We start from the raw sequence: 19206 nt of genomic DNA on the forward strand, positions 1-19206 counted from the left end.
AGTCGTTACTTGGCCAAAAACCGTGATAATGTGAAGTGCTTTTAAAGATTAATATGAAGAAAAAAATATCCACGACACCAGATATTAGGCTATTACATTGGCACTGTGCAGTTTGCCGGTTGGGACCTTCCATATCAGAGGATTTACATGTTCGTTTTCCTGAGTAGTTGGGAGATTTCCATCAAACTAAGTCACGTAACTGTTAATTTCTTGGAGGTAAAGGTCAGAAGTTGTAGTAATTTGCATGATTCGAGGATAATCGCCTATGTTCAACACAACCTTGTGACTTGCCGTTCCAGTACTTCAATTAAAGGTAAGCTGAACGGTCTGATTCTCGCCACGTACATGTATGCACAAACGTTCATAATATTTCAAAGCGAAATCTAATTTTGACAGCATCTGAAAACATTTTACGAAAGAGCATTTAGGGCACGAACATAATATTCAAAACCTGTATTGTTTTATAATATGTTTAAAAGTGTTTTGTAAATTCAAACCAACCAGTTGAACATCGAAAGATCATGAAACGTTTAGTTGGTGTTTAACTAGTTCTGTGACGTCACACTATCGAATGAAGTGTAGATTATGGTTACGAATTTACAGAAAACTGTAGATTTGTAACACATCCACATATTACTGTAGATTCGTTAAGATATTTGTAGATTTACGATATTGTACTGCTAAAATGAGGTAAAATTGAAAAGCGATAATATTGCGAACCAGTACCACACTGCAATATTTGACATGCACTTGATTTAATAAGTAGCCTACTATGTTTACGTTCCCTTCTAATATTTTGGGTAATCAGGGTTTTTTCGCATAGTGTTTTCTTCGGATTTGTTTAGATTTGCCGCTTTGATTTTTTTAAATTTATTGTACAGTGGTGATCATACTTATAATTTTTACAATTTTTACAGTATTTCATATTTTTTAAATTGAATTTTTTATTTTTATTTGTATTTATTATCATTTTTATTCTAATCTTTGTTTTATTTATTGTCTATATTTCATCCCAATTTAAATTTTAACCTTTCGTTGTTTGTGTTTAAATTCGCAATATAAAAGAAAAAAATCAGTGGATATCCCTTTGTTGAAGATAATGTTCATATCTGGTCTTACCCAATTTAATGTACGTTTTATGATAATTCTTCTTTCGTTTTTGAATTTCTGGCCTTTGCACACACAAACACACACGTTAATAAAGTACAATCCTAAAGAGAATGGATGAACAACTGGAGAAATCAAATAACCTTTAGAAACCTACTCAATCAATACTTCTCAGAATATATTCCAAAGCAAGGTATTCTCCAAACGAAATTATTTCCTGAGGTGAAATAATGAGATAGTATTCCGATGAGTACTCCTTAAGCTCAAGGGAGAAAATGTGGTTCTCCCTGGTATCAAAGAGCTCTATGCACAAATGAGTTGCTTGCTTGCCTACTTCTTTTCATGGTTGTTGGTGTCAGGCGCGTACACAGGGGGGGGGGGGGGTTGGGGTTAAACCCCCCATTTTTGGTATTTTTTGTGTAAACCCCCCCTAAACCAGCCTACCCCCCCCCCCCTTGGATTATTATTTTTTTAATTATTATTAAAAAAAAAAATAAAAAAAAAAATATTCCCATGGCTGACCTTACCCCCCCCCCCCCCCCCCTGACGGAACAAAATGTCAAATTTTCAAATTTCGATACCAAAAAAAAGAAAAGAAAAGTGACCTCTTACCCCCCCCCCCCCCCGCTTATTCAGCGGCTGGCTGAGTCGTTTATAAATGTTAACCCCCCCCCCCCCCCCCCCCCCCTTGAAAAAATCCTGCGTACGCGCCTGGTTGGTGTTAAAACTCCTCAGATCACTCCCGTAAGATAGCATCAATAGCGTTTAATACATTCAGTATAATTAAGCAAGTTTCCCACTTAGTCGATTTGGACGAGTTATTTTTGTATGTATGTATAACGAGTTATCAATATGCATAATTTTGGCGCTCTCCAAAATAAAGATGGATGCCACAAGCATATTTGCTCTGCTGGAGGAAGAACAGGCCTTGATCCCTTACAAAAAAAACGAATGGTAAATGAATGGTGTTTGAATGGTGTTTCAATGGTGGACTTGTATGGTGAATGGTGTTTCAATGGTGGCGTCTGTATGGTGAATGGTGTTTCAATGGTAGAGTCTGTATGGTGAATGGTGTTTCAATGGTAGAGTCTGTATGGTGAATGGTGTTTCAATGGTGGACTTGTATGGTGAATGGTGTTTCAATGGTGGCGTCTGTATGGTGAATGGTGTTTCAATGGTAGAGTCTGTATGGTGAATGGTGTTTCAATGGTAGAGTCTGTATGGTGAATGGTGTTTCAATGGTGGAATTCTATGGTCAATGGTGTTTCAATGGTGGCGTCTGTATGGTGAATGGTGTTTCAAAGGTAAAGTCTGTATGGTGAATGGTGTTTCAATGGTCGAGTCTGTATGGTGAATGGTGTTTCAATGGTAGAGTCTGTATGGTGAATGATGTTTTAATGGTGGAATTGTATGGTCAATGATGTCTCAATGGTGGCGTCTGTATGGTGAATGGTGTTTCAACGGTGGAATTGTATGGTCAATCGTGTGCCAATGGTGGATTCTGTATGGTGAATGGTGTCTCAATGGTGGTGTATGATGGTGAATGGTGTTTAATGGTAGAGTCTGTATGGTGGATGGTGTTTCAATGGTGGAATTGTATGGTAAATGGTGTTTCAATGGTGGCGTCTGTATGGTGAATGGTGTTTGAATGGTAGAGTCTGTATGGTGAATGGTGTTTCAATGGTAGAGTCTGTATGGTCAATGGTGTTTCAATGGTGGAATTGTATGGTTAAATGGTGTTTCAATGGTGGAATTGTATGGTCAATGGTGTGCAAATGGTGGATTCTGTATTTGTGAATGGTGTTTCAATGGTAATGTCTGTATGGTGAATGGTGTTTCAATGGTAGAGTCTGTATGGTGAATGGTGTTTCAATGGTGGAATTGTATGGTCAATGGTGTGCCAATGGTGGAATTATATGGTCAATGGTGTTTCAATGGTAGAGTCTGTATGGTGAATGGTGTTTCAATGGTGGAATTGTATGGTCAATGGTGTTTCAATGGTAGTGACTTTGAAAAAACTAGGTGTCCCTTATACTTTGAACTACAATTTGCTCTGTGATTTCGCTTTATTTTTCGCGAATTTTTCTTCATGATCAAGTACGTTTCAAAGCTGACAAACTGCAAGGAATAATACTCTAGTCCTCAGGAACAATGATGGATCTTTAGTATTTTCTTCAATTTGGAGTAATTTTGGATCTGATATGTGTCTCTTTACCGTGAGTAACTGCTGTTTTGAGCCTGTGGTCCCACTCATATGACTCTGTGATGTACATTATTATACATTTGCTTATATGAATATCTGTTATGGTTAATTAAAGCAGCTTATAAATCATTCTATTTTATTACAAAAAATTGAAATATTACAGTATTAGGGGCACAACTTTATCAATGAAGCTGCCCTTACAAAAAAAATGTTCAATGGTATACTAATGGTATGCCCTTCGGAAGTACCACTGAAAATACCATACGGATACCATTCACAAACAACATTTAAATACCATTCGGATACCATTGAGATTACGCTCGCAACGTACCATTGGGCACCATTCATCTACCAATAAAATACCATTCAACCTAATAATAATTTTTTGGACGCTCATTTGCATAATCACCAGTGGTAGATTTACACCATTATTTACTATTTACACCATTGAAATTTAAATATGAAATATGCAAATTTTGTAACATTAACCTACCATTCACCATTGGCATGGTAGGCCAATGGTGGATGGTGAATGGTAGGGCAATGGTGAATGGTAGATTGGCCTACCATTCACCATCCACCATTGGCCTACCATTCACCATCCACCATTGGCCTACCATTCACCATCCACCATTGGCCTACCATTCACCATCCACCATTGGCCTACCATTCACCATCCACCGTTGGCCTACCATTCACCATCCACCATTGGCTTACCATGCCAATGGTGAATGGTAGGTTAATGTTACAAAATTTGCATATTTCACAACAAACACACACATACCCAAACACATGTACATAAATTTATACATGCATACATACATGCACACACATGCCAAATTTGACAACCATAAAGTAAAAGAATTGGACATATATTTCGAAATACTGAGAGCTGCAAACTGTAGTGGTTTATTATAATGAACTCCGAAATAAGACGACACACTTTCAAGTAGTAACACAAAGATAGGGTATTTCGTCAGGAAGATGTGAACTCTTTATTTTGAGTCTCATCACTTAGAAAATGATGTATAATGGTAAGGGCGTCGCTAGACCTTTTTTAGTGGGGGGGGGGGGGTTGTAGAGGCAAACGATTACCGACAAAACTAGCCCCCAATTACCGACAAAATTAAATGTCCCAATATTTACAAATTTAACCCTATATATATCCGGGGCCGAAGGCTAAATTGTTTTTCCTACGGACTATCTATAGTACTTGCATATGCGCAAATGGTCCTTTTCCTCGACGACATAAATATACGAATTATTTCGTCATCTTAGTCAGCATCATAGCTATATATTTTAATGCAGGTGCGACGCTAGGATCTCATTTTAGGGAGGGACGGTAGTGAGCAGGCGAATCACTCAAAGAGTGCGCGAAGCGCGCTCATTAGGGGGTGTGGGTGATAGGCCTACCGCGCGAAGCGCGGAAGCTTAGACGTTTCCTTAAATTATTAGGAAAAGAAGACGATTTATTGTACTGTTCTCGACTGTTAAAGAGAAGGTTGAGTTCTGGGAAGAGGTGAAAAATAATTTGTGAGCATTACTCATTCTTAGTATGCAAGTGTGGAAAAACATCATAGTTAAGACATGTTCTCTGAAAAGCTTGGCTCTTCAAATGCCTTCATATTCTAAATATGCATGTAACATCGTAAAAATCGGGGGCCGGCTTTTTACGCAACGTGTTCGTGTAGTCCCATATACATTTTTCTGTGCAAGTGTTTGTAACTTTACCAAGACTTGGCCACATTTCTTATCATTTTGATGATTCTAGAACCTTGCAATACACACAAATTCTTATATGCTAGATGATCAACCTTTTCTGGTCGGTTCCACACCGTTTCTTTCACAATGCAATCGCATGACCAGAACTCAACTTCATCTTTAACCCTTGTCTGTATGAATTCCCCCGCCCCTCCCGCGCAAGGCGCGAAAGCTTTGGCGTTTCATTAAATTATTATAAAAGAAGACGATTTGCTGTACCGTTCTCGACTGTAAATCCTTGTCTGAATTCAGTCCCCCCCCCCCCTCCCGCGCGGAAGTTTTGGCGTTTCAATAAATTATTAGAGAAAGTAGACAATTCGTTGAACCGTGCTCGACTCTTAATCCTTGTATGAATTCAGTTTCTCCCTCTCTCTCCCGCGCGAAGCGCGGAAGCTTTGACATTTCATTAAAATATTAGAGAAAGTAGACGATTTGTTAAACCGTGCTCGACTCTTAATCTTTGTCTGAATTTGGTTTACCCCTCCCGCGCAAAGCGCGGAAGTTTTGACGTTTCATTAAATTATTAGAGAAAGCAGACGATACGTTGTACCGTTTTCGACTCTTAATAAGCCCTATTTATCTGAATTCAGTTTTCCCCTCTCGCGCGAAGCCTTAACGTTTCCTTTATTTATTAGAGAAAGCAGACGATTGGGTGTACTGTTCTCGACTCTTATTTCTCGTCTGAATTCAGTTTCCCCTTCCCGCACGAAGCTCGAAAAGCTTAGACGTTTGATTTAATTTTTATAGAAAGAAGACTATTCGTTGCACCGTTTTCGACTCTTATTAAGCCCTATTTATCTGAATTCAGTTTCCCCCTCTCGCGCGAAGCGCGGAAGTTTTGACGTTTCCTTAAACTATTAGAGAAAGCAGACGATTCGATGTACCGTTTTCGACCCTTAATAAACCTATTTATCTGAATTCAGTTTCACCCTCTTGCGCGAAGCGCGGAAGCTTTGGCGTTTCATTAAATTATTAGAGAAAGTAGACGATTTGTTAAACCGTGCTCGACTCTTAATCTTCGTCTGAAATCGGTTTACCCTCCCGCGCAAAGCGCGGAAGTTTTGACGTTTCATTAAATTATTAGAGAAAGCAGACGATTGGGTGTACTGTTCTCGACTCTTAATTCTCGTCTGAATTAAGTTTCCCCTTCCCGCGCAAAGCGCGGGAGTTTTGACGTTTCATTAAATTATTAGAGAAAGCAGACGATTCGATGTACCGTTTTCGACCCTTAATAAACCTATTTATCTGAATTCAGTTTCACCCTCTTGCGCGAAGCGCGGAAGCTTTGGCGTTTCATTAAATTATTAGAGAAAGTAGACGATTTGTTAAACCGTGCTCGACTCTTAATCTTCGTCTGAAATCGGTTTACCCCTCCCGCGCAAAGCGCGGAAGTTTTGACGTTTCATTAAATTATTAGAGAAAGCAGACGATTGGGTGTACTGTTCTCGACTCTTAATTATCGTCTGAATTAAGTTTCCCCTTCCCGCGCAAAGCGCGGGAGTTTTGACGTTTCATTAAATTATTAGAGAAAGCAGACGATTCGTTGTACCGTTTTCGACTCTTGATAAGCCCTATTTATCTGAATTCAATTTCCCCCTCTCGCGCGAAGCGCGGAAGCCTTGACGTTTCCTTAAATTATTAGAGAAAGCAGACGATTGGGTGTACTGTTCTCGACTCTTAATTCTCGTCTTAATTCAGTTTCCCCTTCCCGCGCGAAGCGCGAAAAGCTTAGACGTTTGATTTAATTATTATAGAAAGAAGACGAGAAGGCGAACTTTAGAATGTTCCTGAAACGGTCTAACCTGCAACGGCGCTTTATACTGACCGTTCGACCACACACGGCGCAATCAAGATCAGTGCAGTCGTCACGGTAACCTATTGGCCCCCTACCTCCCCTAGATCGCGCGGGCGGGAAAAATTGTTCTGCACTGCTATCGCAAGAGAGCGGAGCATGCATGCGGTGCAATATGCAGAAGACTGCGTGGCCGGCCGGCCGGGGCGCGGCCCAATGCATTTTGTGTATACAGTGGGATTCTTATTATTCTGAATTTTATGAAGTGCTTGTTCGCGCACGTCACACAACTATTCTTAAAGGGAAAGTCCACCCCCAAAATAAGTTTGTTTCGATAGAGGCAGAATAATAAGAAAATCAGGTGAGTGAAAGTTTGAGCAAATTCTGAATGAAAATAAGAAAGTTATGAATTATTGAAGTTGTGATCAATCAAACACAAATTGGCAACTCTATGACGTATCATGCGAGCTCAACTTCCATTTGCTCAGTACTAAAAAAAATCTAAAATTTTCATTTTCCCTCAAGAAAAATTTCAACCATACATGCACCCTAAATATAATAATTGCAAATATGTTTCTATACTCCCCCTGCAAGGAACAAATATATATTCCGTCATCAATAACGAAGAAAACGTGATTTTATGGAATATTATGCACAAAGCAAATGAATGAGAGCTCGTATAATAAGTCACAGAGTTGCCAATTTGTATTTGATTGATCACAACTTCAATAATTCATAACTTTCTTATTTTCATTCAGAATTTGCTCAAACTTTCACTCACCTGATTTTCTTATTATTCTGCCTCTATCGAAACAAACTTATTTTGGGGGTGGACTTTCCCTTTAATGATAGTGACATACTGTATACGTGTAGGCTATACAGTTATACATACATACAAAAATAACTCATTTCTCATGCATTATGCTGAAATTGAAACAATCACATTTTTTTCTTCTTCTTCTTCTTCTTCCTTTTTTTTTCCTCTCTTTTTGTTGTAATATCAGGAGGGATGTTTGTACATGCCATCCCCCCTACTTCAAGCCAGGGGGATGCAGCCCCCCATCCCCCCCGGGATTTACGCCCCTGTCTGTCAGTGACCACCCTGGGTGGTCTAATCCCTCATAGCCAAACTAGTACAGACGAGCTTTAAGGAGTTATAATACGAGTATGTCAGCTTTGCGAGCAGCTTCATTTCAAACCACACTTCAATTACCACTTAAATGAAGACCACTGATTTTGACACGCAATCAGAATACTCACCTACTTCATTATTTTGTTTGGAAAATACATAACATTGTAATTCAAACTGAGAAGTATTGATTGGTAAGTTTCAATCCAGTTACTTCCGTTATTCATCCGTTTTCTAAAATTATCCACAGATTATCCGTTGTTTACAGGCCATTGGACAGGTAAAACGTTTTAAAAAGTTGAATTGGTTAAAATTAGATACGAACATCAAAACATATATTGAAAGAGAACAGTGAGATTCTGTGAAAATTGTAACAAAGCTACTTATCAAAATTAATAGCAAAGACAAGAAATAAAAAGTATGTTACAATTAAACATAAACTATATAATAAAATGTAATGAAATAAATATAATAAATGTTAATCATACGTGTTCAAAGGAATCTAAATTTTTAAAAAAATATATAATTTTATTGTATACGTTGAAGTCGACTTTTTTTCTTGCACCCAATTACATAAAATGCATGATTTCGTAGTGAAAACGCTGTCTGTTGGCCAATTGTCACCAATAATTTTGTGCGTAGGAAATGTGTGCATTCATCAGTCTTTAAGTGACAACAATCCTTACAATTCTGTTTAAGTAATACCAAAAAAAAAAGAACTCGGGGGAACCTGCTTTGTGTGTTGAGTGTGCATAAGGCTATCAAAAAGCCCACTGACTGTTTATGGGTCACTGTGACGTGACATGTTTGGTGTTTGGTCTCTAGGCCAATTAAAGATAGATTTAGTTCAAATTATTTAGTCTAGTTTTGTCAAATGTTGGCCTTAAATGAGTGATCGGGTCGTACCAACGTATCTATGAGCAAAGTCGGACAATAATAAAGTCTCGTTTTTATGTAGCGCATAATAATAAAATCTCTCTCATTATCTGCATATATAAGGCTTCCAAGTGGTAAAATAATAATTAGTGTATTTAATACATTAGGCGCAGTACTCGGATGACGGATCAATAATTTTTGTCGTATTGCTCTGTCATCCGGGAGCTTCAACTGTCGATACAATATTGCTTGATTATCGAGTCAAATGTTGTTTATTTCGCTAGTGAGACTGATATAGATAATAATAATATTCTATGGTTTTGTTTTCATGTGATATTACATAAATATTGTCATAGCATCTGAGGAACTAACACTTCAAGAAGCTCTGCTTCTATTTAGTTCCTCTTTTCTCGTGCTTTTTCTATTGTATTTGTCGTTTCATTGCATATTTTTGTAATAAAATTATTCATTGTATTATGTTTTGCATGAGAAATAAGATCATTTGAATCAATTGAATACATTCTTGTATCCCACTCAAAGCCATTCCATATTATATAAATATTAGATGAAATTCGATAACTATACCGTTCAGCCAATGATACGCCAATTTTATTGACTTGCTTTTTGACCAAATAGGACCAATATTTTTTTAGCCAATGGGCAAAACGTATATGGAGACAATAATGACCTATTTCTACCAATTATTAGCCTCTAAAATTGACCCAATGTATTTGCCACTTGGAATTAGCCCAATATTGACCTACGTTTGTGTCTGCTGACTTAGTCTTGGACCAAGACGTCAGGGAACGATGGCGATGGTTGCATGTTTGCGAATCTGTATGAAAACGTATCCGGACACCTACCCCATTGACATCCACCCCGGATAACCACCCCCAGCCAGTTCCCTCTAGGACAACTACCCCCTAGGGCAACCGCCCTCTAGGACGACTACCTCCCCCCCCCCCGGAACACCTACCCCCCCCCCCCCCGGACAAATAACCCCTAGGATAGTTGTCTTAGAGGATGGTTGTCTGGGGGGGGGGTAGTTATCCGAGTGGTAGTTGTCCGGAGGTAGTTTTTCTAGGGGTAGTTATCCGGGGTTGGATGTCCAGGGGTAGGTGTCCTACAACCTTCGGGGCATGGCAACTTTATGTAGGCCTACATTAGACTGTTGTTGCAAATATCAATATCTTCGTATACCGGTAGCCGCGAGCGTTGGGGATATCACTACGTTGCATATTCATGCCTGATCACCACGCTTTACTGTTCAAATTCTCTCTCTAAAAAAAGTCCAAAACATAACGTCCATGGTGAAGACATGTTGTGAAGGTACGAGTGTGGGCAATTTTATTAATGCCCGAAAAAATGATGTTTATTATTTGTTTTACTTGTATGATTTGTTTTATAAAATGATGTTTTATAACATGATTTTGATAATGACCGGTCATTATCCAAATTACGCGTTAGGCAAAATAATATCCAGGTCACGTGTATGCTTTAAACCAATCATTTGATTATGATCCACATTCGTTGACCAATTTTCCCTGTACTTGTCAGTTGCCACATGTTTTGTGCATACATTGGTCACAGACAGGAAAAACACACGGTGGTGAGAGGGGAGTAGAAAGTTAGCCATTCACACAAGAGACGTAATATGTTGTTACTTAAAGAAGTTACGGTTGGGAATTGGAAATATCTTTTGCTGCTTGTTTTAACATTTTTATCATGTTTATCTTTGTTTCCTCAGAAAGCTGCCGTCGAAATTTGGCGAGTTCAGGATTGAAACGTTGGTAAGCTCTGTTGGTTTACAGGGTGACGCAAAAATTGGAAACCCGAAAACGAAAGGATATTATGAAGAAACGATATGATATCTTGATTGCACCCCTTCATGCTTGCCTGAACAAAATTGTCTTAAAAAGTGTGTGTGAAAAATCCCTTGAGCCACTTTGGCGTTAAACCCGAGTACATCCGGACAAAAAATAGGCCGGCTCAAGGGACACGTCACAATATCCTTTTGTTTTTCGGTTTCCTTTTGGGGGACACCCTGTATTAGGTAGGCCTGTGCAAATATATTTGCTATCTTGCTTTTTAAAAATAAGAACATGAACTCGGAATGCCTATGGGTGATGTTTTCATAAGTGTACATGTCGAGGTGAACTTTTTTTAAAAATGTAAATAATTAACAAAAGCTGGTTTAAGGCAAGCTTCGGAGTTAATTTCGGTTACACGCAATTCGATAGTGTTATAGTCTAAGGTGATTCTCTTGAATTTAGATTATTTTTCCAGTCAACTGTGGAAACATTGAGTTCCATAATCCCGTTTAACATTATGCTATTGTTCAAAACAAAGATGGGTCTGGGTGATAATATGTTGCGTTTTATCATTATATTTTTAGCAGTACATTATATATTTCTTTTTACGGATTTCTGTTTCTAGTCATTGCTGCTGAGTTATGAGAACCGCCACCTAGTGCCTCACACTTAAACTAATCACGTAACCTGCATAAACGAAAATGGGTGGCGCAAACTCAATACCTGGACTGGAGACATGGTACCCAAATGCCAAAGAAAAGGACTGTAAGTGTGCGAAATGTGGCGTGACACTCCTCTGTGAGTTGGTGGCCTGCATGGGGCAGCAGACGTATGCATTTATGAAGCAGGCTTTGGGAAAAGAAACCGTCACCATTTCGAAGAAGGTTGGTGTGGGTTTCGGTCCGAAGGGACCGACAGCCAGCGCTGGGTCTGAGAGGTCAGTAACAATCGAAAGGGGCGAGTGGCTCATCACTTATCTCCGTAGATTAGATTCCAAACACATGTGCACCGATTGTTTTAGGAAATCTTTTCCAAAAGAGTTCGCGGGTATTCTCCTGTCATCTGTTGGAAAGGCCAAGGTGATTAATTCGCAGTACGAATGGCATACAATGAGCTACGGAACGACATAGTGATTCCTGAATTCGTATATCTATCATGTTGCACGTAGGCATACATCCTTCTTTATTTCCGAATCAAGTTGGTATATATTTAAGGTAAAACGTTTTCATGTAAAGTAAACGATTGATGTTATCATGTGGGTTCATGTTTAATATGGATAATGCAATGACAACGTGATGGCTATTTTACATCGCACAACGAAAACAAACATTCTGTATCCCCTAGGAGACCATTTAAATCCACATGTGAATTACTTGATCATCGTAATTGTCTTTGGAATGGGGTAGTTTTTTGGTGTTCAGAGTTATAAAATGGACATGCAACAATAAAGCGATTTTCTAATTTTATTATGCAGTGGGTTTTCATTGTGGTGTAACATAAGCAAATACCTGTGGTTCCTTTCAATTATTTTAATCCTTTGTTTTCTTATTTCGAAGGTTTTTGTATTAATGCAATATGATATTTTTAATCTTAAGGTTGTTTTATCCGAGTTGGTTCTAGCGAAAGTAATATACGTTTTATGTAGCGTTGTAAATATCGCATGATACCTGATTTCATGTTATCCAAAAACTGCGTTTATTTCAATACCCTGCGCGAAATACTGTAAAACCATTATATAGATGGAATGAAAGTCCAATGTTATTGTAATGGACGAAAAGAGCTGGTGAGGAGTTGATGTGCGAATGTGGTTTACTTATTGAAAAGAATGGTCCTTGGTGCAGGTAATTTTACACTATAATACACTTCAAATATTGTATCTATATTAATTAAGATTTCGTGCTTATGGACTTTTAATGGCAAAATTATGGTACTTTTTTAATCAAACTATATACATGATTTTAGTAGTTACTGAAGTGGAAATGTAAGAAAAGTAAGACAAAATATGTACAATTATGAATGAAATTAACGATTTTAGAGACTATGCAGGTCCGAAAATAAACTCGAATAAGACAGAAGTTGTAAAACTGAATATTGTAGATACAATTTTGTTATGATAATGACATTATATACGGATAAACCTGTTAAATATTTAGGAGTATATTATGTGGGCGAAAATAGGAAACTGTTACAAGATTTAAACTGGAACGTGAAAAAAGATAAAATTCGAAATTTATTAAATATGTGGAAAATGAGAGATCTTACATCTGGTACAATAATTGTTTTGAAAATGTTAGCAGCGTCACAAATTGGTCATACCGCAACTGTTGTACCAGTACCAAAATACATTTTACAGATATTGAATAGACTATTGTTTTGTCTCTTATGGAATTCAAAAAAAAAAATTAAACGTAATGTGATTATAAATGATATTGAAAATGATGGATTGAATATCTTTACTTCGTTTGGCATGAATATCTGTAATTTGAAAAATGTGTTTAGATACTGGTCAGACAAAATTGTTTGCCACTTTGTTCAATTTTAATATAAAATATATGAATTGATTATGCTCTAAACATAATTTGCCAGAATTGTATGTGGACCTTTTTTGTACTTGGTCAGAACTAAGATTCATTGATATGTTTAAAGTAAGAAATATTCTAAATGAAATTATTTGGAAAAATAGTAAGATTACCTTTAAGAAAACATATTGTTTTCTCGATAATTGCAAGATGCCGGCTTATTGAAAATTCATTTAGTGATTACAACTGGTATTTGGAATGACTCTTAATTTATTAATAAAAATGAACGCACAACAGCTCCTATTTGATTTTGAATATACAAAATTAAAGAAAGCATTTCCGCAGTGTCGGTTAGATAGATTGAGGAATGTCAATGATTTTGAAGATGAATGTGATATTTCGAATCTTAATAAAATAGAAACAGGGGATAAAGTAAATGATCTTCTTTTGAAAGTGAAAGATTACTAGCGTTTGTTAATATGGATGAAGTTTAAAAAACCAATTGTCATTTATTTTTGGAATTCCTTTCTAGATTTAGGTGATGACTTTGTTTGGAAGGATGTATTTTCATTTAAATTAAAGCAAATTCGTAATAATAAAGTTAAACAGTTTAATTTCAAGATGATTCACAGGTTTATTGCCTCAAAAGAAAATGTACATGAATGGCAAAATGTGAATAATAATTTATGCAACACTTGTTGACAATTTGATTCACTATATGTTATATTGCAAGGATGTGATTATGTTTTGGAAAATGATATGTAATTTGATATTTCACCTATTCCACGTAGAAATACAAATAAACCAACATATATCAGTTGTGTCTAAGGACCTATAGGCCTATAGTCTTCTGAATATTATTTTTGATTATGCTCAATATGCAATTAATAAATATTACGTTAAAAGGATTGTCAATGGTTCTGTTATTTACCCGCATGCTTTGCTTTTTCAATACAAGTCGTTGCTGAGATTGTTTTGAAGGTAATAAGGAATTAATACTAAGCTGAAGAATTGTTGAATATACTTTAATATTTAGCCAATATTATTTTTCACTCAATCACTGAGTAATGAATGTAAATGATCATGTATTGAAATTATGGAAATAAAGACCATGCTTGAGGATTCATACTTATAATCTTCATTCCGTTTCTTTTTAATTTTGTATATATATATATATATAAACTTCTACTGAGTCCCAATTCGTCCTAAATTTAAAACGAAGTAGGCCTACGCCCAAACCGGGTGAATTGTTTTCACTCTTCATTCCAACAGAATCTAACATGCATTATGCATACATGACAAACCTACACTGGGAGATGAAGAAAGAGAGAGAAAGAGAGAGAGAGAGAAAGAGAGATGGGGAGGAAGATGAAGTAATAATATGATTTGATTTGATTTGATTTATTTATTTCTGTTTGATTTTCTTTTTCTTTTGCATTTTGCAAATATATAACAAACAAAACATTGCAAATTTACACATTTCAAAAGAATATAATGTCGAATAAAGTAACTAATCGAAACCATCAAACAGGAGGGTTGACAAAGTAAGCAAATCTTGATAGCATGACTACCCTCAATGGATACATAATAATACGAATATGGTGGAACAAATATTGGTAAAAGGGGAAAGAGAGAGAGAGGGAGAGAGAGAGAGAGAGGGGGGGGGGGGAGGAGAGAGTGAAGGGAGGAAACTGTGAATTCCTAGAATCCATGGAGATGTAGACCCTATATTAATCGTTTATAATATACCAATCTCTCCTGCAGACCCGTGTTGAATATCTAACTTAAATGTGAAAATAACGTGGTGAAACTTCAAACATCTACTTTGAACTTTTACGATATCCTTACACCATCCCACCCCACCCCCCTCCCCCCTCTTTCTCTCTCGCTCTCTCTCTCTCTCTCTCCCTCCTCTCTCACTCCCCTCTTTCTCTCTCTCTCTCTGTCTACCCCTTCTCTCTTTATCTTTCTATCTCTCTCTCTCTCTCTCTTCCTCTCGTTATCTCTATATCTTTCTCTTTCTCTTTCTATTGTCCTAGAGGGGGTAATTGTCCTCGGGGTGGTTGTCCCGTTGTTAATTGGCCGGGGGCGATTACCCAGGGGTTAATTGTCCTAGGACAAAAAAAGTTTACTATTCATTAAACCTATAAATTTTCTTCCGATAGTTTTATAGCATGTGCCCTACATTCTCACTTTTGTACATGTATAATTATGTAGCACACATCCGACTTGAATAAAGCTTCACACATTCAAAAAAAGAGAGATTGATACGGATCGACAAAATCCAAATTAATCTTAATTAGCAACTTACGTGACATGTATAGTGAAATTTCTGTAGCTAATTGAAGATTGAGGATTAAAGATTGCAGTAATTATATCAAGGGGACAGGCACACACACGAGACATGTTGTAGATCTTTTTAGGAATAATGTAATAATTTCGTTTACCCAGGTAAGCCTTATCAACGTTAATGCTGTTCTTCCTGAGGATCCTGTTTGTTACCGACTGATATTATATAATTTACTATATAATATTGTACATACTTCATAATTAATAACGAGCGGGAAAAGGGACGTGAGCTGATGAAATAGTAATTTCAGTCATAACGCACCCGGCACGCACCACCTGTATCGAATCGGTGAATGGAAGCGTGCGGCATACATGTACATAAGATCAAAATGATTACATGCGTTTCCATGACTACCGCGTAGCTCCGGTCAAAGGCACATTCCATATTTATATTAGTCATCAGTATCAGCGATCAATATCGGTTGATTCAATCGTTTTCCATTATGGAAACTGGAAAAAGGGAATGTATTAGTCCCTACATCCACGATAATGAATATTAAATGGTAATTGTATAGTATATTTTTCCTGAGATCATTGGATCATCTTAACGCTGTAAAATGACTGTTTGAATATTAGCCACATTATCAACATTTTTCTAATAACCGAATCATTGCAGACGACATGAAATTGAGCTACCGATAGTTTGCCGATATGATCGTGGGCGAGCTAGATCTTCAACAGTAGCTGGCGCTAATGAGTTAGTCTTTTTCAGATTTATCAACCGCATCTGTAGTCAACTTATCGGTTAATTGGTTCGACGAGCAGTCATGTTATTTCGATGGGTTGGAAAGAGGGCGGTAAGGAGTAAAGAGAGAAAGGCAGATTGAATATAACAAAAAGTAGGGGGTGGGGTATATTTACAAATAAGTGGATAAACTTAAAGAGGTTGGCATATAGAGATCAGTGGCGTATCCATCAATAAAAAGGGCAGACCCGGCATTAACCTCTTGCGCCCCCCCCCCTCATCAACCCCACCGTATGCAGACATTTCAATTCATATGATCCAATCAAAATGGTGGCATGGGTCTTCAGTCAGTCTGGGTGAAATATTTTAAGAGAAGCATGGTCCAGACGCAAGCGGACTCGACGTGTACACCTGCACATAATTATGGGTGCACATATGCTCCGAAGTAGGGTGCAGAATTACACCCTAGAGGGAGCATACGTGCACCCGTAAGGGACGAAGACATTTTCCACAAAAGCAGCATCCCATAGATACTTTGGGGTGCAAACTTGCCCCCTAGAGGGAGCAGATGTGCACTCTTAGTGTACACGTGTACATGTCGAGTTCGCTTGCGTCTTTGTTTTAACCTTTTTTTGAGAAAAAAATTGAACAGCGTAATTTTTTTCCTTCTTGCTTCTGCTTCCATTTAATTTTGTTGAATTTGGCGTAAATATTCATAAATAAATGTAACACGCCAAAAAATTAAAACAACAGCAACAACAACATTGATTATAGAAAGTAGAAAGGAGTAATTATTGGGTTTCAAACCCAGTACTCTAGGATTATCGTTCGCTTACCTTACCGATTGAGCAAACGATGGGTTGATGAAAGATGGGATTGCATGATTTGTATAACCTTAACCCTGACCCTTAGAGGGATTGATAGTTTTTATAGAAGATTTTCTGACTTGTTTGTTTCAAATGATATTTAGCTAATTGCATTTTGTATAATTATATTATGAAAAGTGAAATCAAATATATATTTGAACATGTTTAATCTTGTTATTTGAATATGGACACAAACTTGAGGACATATTCAACTTTAAATTATTATTTATTTATTATATAGGTCTTGATGTGACTGCATGTCAACAAGCCCACCGCACGATGTGAAAATTCGACGACCATCCCGTGTGCTCAGTGGAGGATCTGCAAAAGCAGCTTGAGATTCTGCCTCCCCGGCACAAGATTCAGTGTGAGCAGCACAAGCAAGAATTGTCCGTGTTCCGCAACGAAGAGGGTAGCCAACGGCCGATGTGCCTGGCATATGTGCCGACGGCCCATCACGGACATCGTGTCGTCGATCTGGACCAGAAATCGTCCGAGGTTATAAGGAGGAGTTGCAGAGTCTCGCTCAGGCGGTGAAGGAAATCTGAGAGAGAATCAAGTCCGAGATTTCCAAGACCCGGGATCGAAAGGCAAAAACGTCGTCCGAGATCTCGATGTTGTTTCGTGACATTCGTGCAAAGCTTCAGAATAGGCACGATGGGGCCGTTTCCGAGCTGGAGAAACAAACCGAAGAGCGGACACAACAACTTCGCCACCAGGGAAACAACGCCTTTGATAACAAAAGTCTTTGGCGTCTCAGTTCGAGACGGCTATCGAGTTTGCCGAGCGGTCCTGCGAAATAGGGAACGCTGGGAAACTCCTAATGCTACGTTTACATTATGTTCCCGGCGGCCACGGCAGCCCCGTTTGCCCGAAACGTAGTGCGTCGTGGGATTTAGACCAATTTTATCTCTGGATTCAAGTTTGGTTAAGTCTTGCCAAGATTTCTCACGGTCTACCACGGTATCCGTGACGGGCCGTGGGGGGAAGGGGATGCTGAGTCCCAGAGGCTCCAAGGCGCACTCCGGTTCGGCCCGCGTTCTACCATGGATGACAGAACGTTCCCTCCCGGCCCGTCACGTTCTGATGGGGTCCCTCACGTTTCTCACGTTCTGATCAAGTTCTGACACGTTTTTCACGTTCTGTCAAGGCTTTCTACGGATGAAACATGGACGCCGGGCCAGGCCCCCCCCCCCCCACTCAGTGTTATTTAGGGTACGCATATGCTCGTACCCTCTTTTTGAAAGCACCCCCTATCTGAGGACTGCCAACATTTCCGAACCCCCCTTTCGCGGGCTTTTCGCGGGCTTTTCCTGCCTTGGAGACCCCCCTAAATCAGGAAAAATGCTCAATGTACCCCCCTAAATTCGGAATAATTTCTCAGGAGTCCAAAGAGATCAGAGAAAAAAAGAAAAACACCCCTTTTTTAAAGAAATCTCCGGGTGAAAAGTCAAATACACCCCTTTTTTTACAATTCTCGGGCCGGACTTTGTCGCACGAAAAGTACCCCTTTACCGGACATTTTGGCAACACGCATGCGGTCATTCCGACCTCTGAGTGGGGGGGGGGGGGGGGCCGGGACGCCGGGCAGCTTTGGAGCACGATTATGCCCACGGTATAAAAAGAAGGCCTCCCAAGCACTACTGGTGGTGGTGGTGATGCAGGACGGAGGGTTTTCGAACGTCTCGGCTTCTTCGGTGGCATAGCTTGACCTTCTTTCTTCGTATTTTAGAGGCAGTAATGTGTCGTCGATGGCTCAGACTCGAATGAAGCTCCTGCCGCGCCCGTCTTTACTACCTCCCGACCGCGTGCGCCGTGTCAGAACGCAACGCGCCGCGCCCGTAAACCGTCAGACGCCGGGATGCGCCGTGATTAACGCGACAAAACGGCTACCATTCACCCTGGTCTGCCGTGAGAACCGTGGCAAACCGTGGCAAACCGTGGCAAAACGGGACAAAATGCGCAGCAACCGTGAAGCAACCGTGACAAAACGTGCACTAAACGTGGCAGAACGTGACAAAACTTGAACAGACCGTAAGATGCCGGGGAATGTGCGGGCCTCCCGTCCCACTACGGACCACCTCCAAGTTTTGTTACGGCCTATTACG

At 38.9% G+C, this 19206-nt stretch overlaps 1 long non-coding RNA gene across 1 annotated transcript; it reads left to right on the plus strand.

The window, feature by feature from the left end:
• Positions 1 to 48: 48 nt before the first annotated feature.
• On the plus strand, positions 49 to 14323 carry LOC115928721. The gene is made up of 3 exons (XR_004066198.1): positions 49 to 313; positions 10616 to 10658; positions 11305 to 14323. It is a non-coding gene; the product is annotated as an uncharacterized LOC115928721 (long non-coding RNA).
• Positions 14324 to 19206: the final 4883 nt, after the last annotated feature.

This window comes from Strongylocentrotus purpuratus, unplaced genomic scaffold (genome assembly GCF_000002235.5).
Source record: "Strongylocentrotus purpuratus isolate Spur 01 unplaced genomic scaffold, Spur_5.0 spur5_contig_855, whole genome shotgun sequence".
NCBI classification, from domain to species: Eukaryota; Metazoa; Echinodermata; class Echinoidea; order Camarodonta; family Strongylocentrotidae; genus Strongylocentrotus; species Strongylocentrotus purpuratus.